We start from the raw sequence: 6,055 nt of genomic DNA, 5'->3' as shown, positions 1-6,055 counted from the left end.
CTGATAGATGCAGCTGAGTAACAGGAAGTTGGGCTTCTCTGGTGGCTCAGATGGTAAAGAATCCCCTTAGGATTGGACAGGAGACCAGGGTTTGATCACTGGGTCGAGAAGATCCCATAGAGAAGGGAATGGCAACCCACTCCAGTATTCTTGTCTGCAGAATTCCATGGACAGAGTTACCTGGTGAGCTACAGTCCACGGTATCACAAAGCTTCGGATACGAATGGGAGACTAACACACACACACAACAGGAAGTTTAGAGAAAAAGCACACTTACATAAAAATACAATCATGAGTAGAACTTGTATTACTTAGAATTTTAGGTGTAAGGAAAAACCATAGAGGAATATATTGGAGGATTGAGGAACATGGGACATCTTTACACAACTTCAGAGTCAGTCCTGGAAAAGCCAGAAGCCAAAGTTTCTATGGCAAAAACTAAAAGGAATGAAAAGTCACAGCCAGATGGAGTGGATCCACTCCAACTGCTTTTTCCACCTTTCCCCACATTCCACATGAGCTTCAAATTCCAAGGAGAGAAAGGATCTGGTTGGTATAGCTTGGTTCACGTGTCCATCCCTTGGCCAGGGGAAATGGGGACATCTCGATTGATCGTTCCAGGGTTGCAACTAATAGTAAAGGAGTAGTTTTCCCAATGTTAAGTTCAGGGCACCATTTCAAAAGAAGGGGAAGTGGATTTTTGGCAGGCTTTAACAACAGATGTCCAGTGCATGACTGAATAACACAGGTTTTGGGAATTGTACCAGTATAGAACAACACTGTGATGCAAGTTGAACCTTGGTGCGTGACCATGATATTTTTTAGTAAGAGAAAGGATTTTTCAAGATCAGTCATTCCAGGAAGTGGTTAATACTAGAGTAGGAATTGAGATGGGCCTCTATCTGGGAGAAAAAGGGTCTTTCTTCACTCTCTGGAGCTGAATGCATCATGATGACACCAAGATGTTATCCTAGAACTACTTCTGCCTAGGGTGGCTTCTGGGAATCTCCGTGTGCTGTGTGAGGTGCAATAGCAACAGTGAAGAAAGATAAGCTATTTTCTGGAGCTTTTCGTGGTTGTAGAATTCTTCTGTGTCATGGAAGGCACCTCTGAGTAATAACTCAGTTCAGTTGCAGTCGTGTCCAACTCTTTGTGACCCCATGGACTGCAGCACACCAGGCTTCCCTGTCCATCACCAACTTCCAGAGCTTGCTCCAACTTATGTCCACCAGGTCAGTGATAACTGGTGCATGGCAAAAAAAAAAAAAAAAAAAAAAACTCTGAAAACAAAATAAACACATTCCCCCAAAACTGTTCTCTCCAAAAAAAAAAAAAAGGAAAACTGCAGTCATTTGGACTGCAGGAGTTTTTTCTTTGTTTAAGATCAGGAAGGGGTTTCCTCAACAGTGACCAATAGATGGTTTGTGGCCAGCAGAGTAACACTCAAGAGAATCAGCAGCAGCAATATAGCATAGAAGCCAGATGAGAATGCTGGAGTGAAGGAAACTGCTTAGTCCGAAGCAAGCATTTAGTGAAAATTCATGTAACCATTTTTTGCACAATAAGATTCATACAAAAAGACAAAGAGGAAACTAGAAACACACACACGTGTGTAACATGTAAATGTGTATTTCACTTAAGAAATAACTGCTCCTAATAATCCCAGCAGTTTTTCATTCCCCTTTTAATTTAAGGTATTTTAATGTACAGAAACTCGTCATTTTTGTGGCATTAAATATTTTCTTTTCTCTTGTAATTTCTTCCATTTCTTTTATACTTGGAAAGGGCTTTTTCTGCAAAATGCCAGTATACTTCACTTTGAAGAACGTGAGCGTAGACAGTGTGCTACGAGGTACACGCTCCTTGGCTTAAGCTACTCCTTGTGTGTAACTATTTGTCCTAATTAGAATTTCCCATCCAAATGGTGATTAACTAGTACTCAATCAGAAAGGCCACACTCCAAAGACTCTGAATGCTTCAGCGAGTTTGTCTCTAATACTGCTACTGCTAGAGCTTTGGCTAATCAATATACAAATTGTGGAAAAGGGTTTTTGTTGGTGAGATGAGTTCTTATTGGTGAACTCATTGGTGAAATTAATGGCATTTGAGATATGCACATTGGATAAAAAATTTCAGAGACACTTCCTACTCTTGTTTAATTAGCATATAAGAATTTGCTTGTTCAGTTGCTAAGTCATATCCAACTCTGCAACCCCATGGACTATCGCCTGTCAGGCTCCTCTGTTACTGGAGTAACAAGAATACTGGAGTAGGTTGCCATTTCCTCCTCCAGGGGATCTTCTAGACTGAGTGATCGAATCCATGTCTCCTGTATTGGCAGGTGAATTCTTTATCCTTGAGCCACCTGGGAAGCATCTATATAAGAATTTAGGAAGCCCTAAATATCCTAATGCCCTGAAGGAGGGCATGGCAACCCACTCCAGCATTCCACCTGGAGAATCCTCATGGACAGAGGAGCCTGGCAGGCTGCAGTCCATGGGGTCGCAAAGAGTCAGACATGACTGAGCCACTAAGTACAGCACAGCATTTATCCTGATGAGATGTTTTACCAACTTTTTCATAAAAACTGCTGGATAAATGGCTGCTTGTGGGGAAGAATTTCGTGTGAAGATTGCTTTCTCTAGAATCTGATACAGAGTTGTGAGGAAATACTTAATCCTCACTCACCCCTAACTGCTGGAGCCTACCATTCATTAACAAGAATAATCAAAGAGTTAGTCCAGCTCACGAGAACCAGTTAAATATCCACCTGTGTTTTCATCTAATTTATTTCATGGTTTCATCTTTCACATCTAACTCTTGATCCATCTGGCGTTTTTCATCTCAAATGGCTACAGGACTGGAGCCACTCAAATAAACACGTGAGGCAAGCTGGCATAGCACAGGAGGCAGGAAGAGTTGTGCCAAATTGCTGAGCACCAGGAGGGCTGCCACTCCTCTGTTCCTGCCAATTAGTGCCATCTGGAAATGTGGGTTCAGCCTCGCTCTATCTTCCGATTTGCTTTTTCTTCCCAAGCTGTTTGTTTTTTTTTTTAACTTTTATATTTTGATGTAAGATTTTCTGATTTTTAAAATACAATGCAATAAACATATACATTTGTGGCCCAATTATGGCAAAAGGGTGGCCAGTTTGTAATCTTGATTTTACAGTATAAGAGATGGAGAGAAGATATTTTTTCTTCAAGTACACAATTTTCCCCCCAAACTGGTTGCTGAAAACATAGACTTTCTTAAGATCTTTTTCGTGCTTCATCACACACTGTACACTTGTTTACTAGCCACTGTCTATTATTTACTGCGTGCATGCATGCTTAGTTGCTCAGTCGTGTCTCACTCTTTGCGACCCCATGGACTGCAGCCCACCAGGCTCCTCTGTCCATGGGGATTCTCCAGAGGAGAATACTGGAGTAGGTTGCCACGCCCTCCTCCAGGGGATCTTCCCAACCCAGGGAGAGAAACCCAGGTCTCCTGCATTGCAGGCAGATTCTTTACCAGCTGAGCTACCAGCATATTGGGGTAAATTTAAGACTAACAGAAAAACATCTATTTCTGCTTTATTGACTATGCCAAAGCCTTTGACTGTGTGGATCACAATAAACTGTGAAAAATTCTGAAAGAGATGGGAATACCAGACCACCTGACCTGCCTCTTAAGAAACCTATATGCAGGTCAGGAAGCAACAGTTAGAACTGGACATGGAACAACAGACTGGTTCCAAATAAGAAAAGGAGTACGTCAAGGCTGTATATTGTCACCCTACTTATTTATCTTCTATGCAGAGTATATCATGAGAAACGCTGGGCTGGAAGAAGCACAAGCTGGAATCAAGATTGCCGGGAGAAATATCAATAACCTCAGATATGCAGATGACACCACCCTTATGGCAGAAAGTGAAGAGGAACTAAAAAGCCTCTTGATGAAAGTGAAAGAGGAGAGTGAAAAAGTTGGCCTAAAGCTCAACATTCAGAAACAAAGATCATGGCATCTGGTCCCATCACTTCATGGCAAATAGATGGAGAAACAGTGGAAACAGTGTCAGACTTTATTTTTTGGGGCTCCAAAATCACTGCAGATGGTGATTGCAGCCATGAAATTAAAAGAAGCTTACTCCTTGGAAGGAAAATTATGACCAACCTAGATAGCATATTCAAAAGCAGAGACATTGCTTTGCCAACAAAAGTTCGTCTAGTCAAGGCTATGGTTTTTCCAGTCGTCATGTGTGGATGTGAGAGTTGGATTGTGAAGAAAGCAAAGCACCGAAGAATTGATGCTGTTGAACTGTGGTGTTGGAGAAGACTCTTGAGAGTCCCTTGGACTGCAAGGAGATCCAACCAGTCCATTCTAAAGGAGATCAGTCCTGGGTCTTCTTTGGAAGGAATGATGCTAAAGCTGAAACTCCAATACTTTGGCCACCTCATGAGAAGAGTTGACTCATTGGAAAAGACTCCGATGCTGGGAGGGATTGGGAGCAGGAGGAGAAAGGGACAACAGAGGATGAGATGGCTGGATGGCATCACTGACTCTATGGACGTGAGTTTGAGTGAACTCCGGGAGTTGGTGATGGACAGGGAGGCCTGGTGTGCTGCAATTTATGGGGTTGCAAAGAATCGGACATGACTGAATGACTGAACTGAACTGAACTGAAGACTAACTTGTTCATGTCCAACAACATCCTTTCAGATTTTGATTTTGATTTTGAAATTTTAATTTCAGAGTAAATCATTATTAATTCAAACAATATTTATAAAATAAGTAATATTTCTTTTTGCTATTTTAATAAAATTTTAATTTTTTATAATCTATTCTATATCTAAATATTTGACTTAATTTTTTTCTAGTTCTAAGTATTTTGAAATTTATTTTTTTGGGTTTTCTAAATGTATAGCTGAATAAATGGTCATAATTTTCTGGGCTATCAAACATTTTATATAACACAGAGAGTTTCTATTTATTGAATATTTAAAGAGTTCAATATTAACACTGTAATGCCTTGAAACTATTTTTTAAAGTAATACCATGATTATTGTATGTATATTTTGTGATTCTTATCATTTTTTACTTTCCTAAAAATGACTTTAATTATTTAAGACTTTTATTGATAGAAGCTCTGTGCCTCTGTTCTATGAGCTTTGGGCAATAAAGGTTTACAAGGTTCCTAATCTCAAAAGACATACATTCTCAGAAGAAAAAGCATAATAAATTAAGATAAAAAGGTTTAAATATCAAGTTAACAAAAATATTTTGGTGAAATTTAAGGATGTGATATGATAGGGAATGACGCTGAGGGATGCTGAAAAATTTTGAAGAGTCAGAAGAAAGCGTCTATGAGCAAGTGACATTTAAGGCTAAGACATCATTGACAAGAAAGAACCAGCAAAAATCAATGGAAAGACATTTGTCTTAGTCCATTTGGGCTGGAAGGAGATCAAACCAATCAATCCTAAGGGAAATCAATCCTGAACATTCATTGGAAGGACTGATGCTGAAGCTGAAGCTCTAATACTTTGGACACCGAGTGTGAATAGCCGACTAATTGAAAAAGACCCTGATGCTGGGAAAGATTGAAGGCAAAAGGAGAAGAGGGTGGCAGAAAATGAGATGGTTAGATAGCATCAACAACTCAATGGACATGAATTTGAGCAATCCTTGGGAGATAGTGAAGAACTATAGAGATAGAGAAGCCTCTATCTCTATAGACATAGAGGAGCCTGGGATGCTGCAGTCCATGGGGTCACGAAGAGTAGGACACAACTTAGCAACTGAACACATCTGGGCTGCTATACCAAAATACCACAGACTGGGTAGCTTATATGCAACAGAAACCTACACCCACAGTTCTGGAGGCTGTAAGTCCAAGATTAGGGTGCCAGCATGACTGGGTGAGAGCCTTCTAACAGGCTGTAAACCTCTACCTCGTAGCCCCCCAGGTGGAAGGGCTAAGGAGCTCTGTTGTTCAGTCGCTCAGTCATGTCCCAGTCTTTGCAACCTCATGGACTGCAGCACACCAGGCTTCCCTGTCCTTCACCATCTCCAG

This window comes from Bison bison, unplaced genomic scaffold, assembly GCF_000754665.1.
Source record: "Bison bison bison isolate TAMUID 2011002044 unplaced genomic scaffold, Bison_UMD1.0 scf7180017864473, whole genome shotgun sequence".
Taxonomy (NCBI): domain Eukaryota; kingdom Metazoa; phylum Chordata; class Mammalia; order Artiodactyla; family Bovidae; genus Bison; species Bison bison.
Note: the sequence above shows the minus strand (reverse complement) of the source record.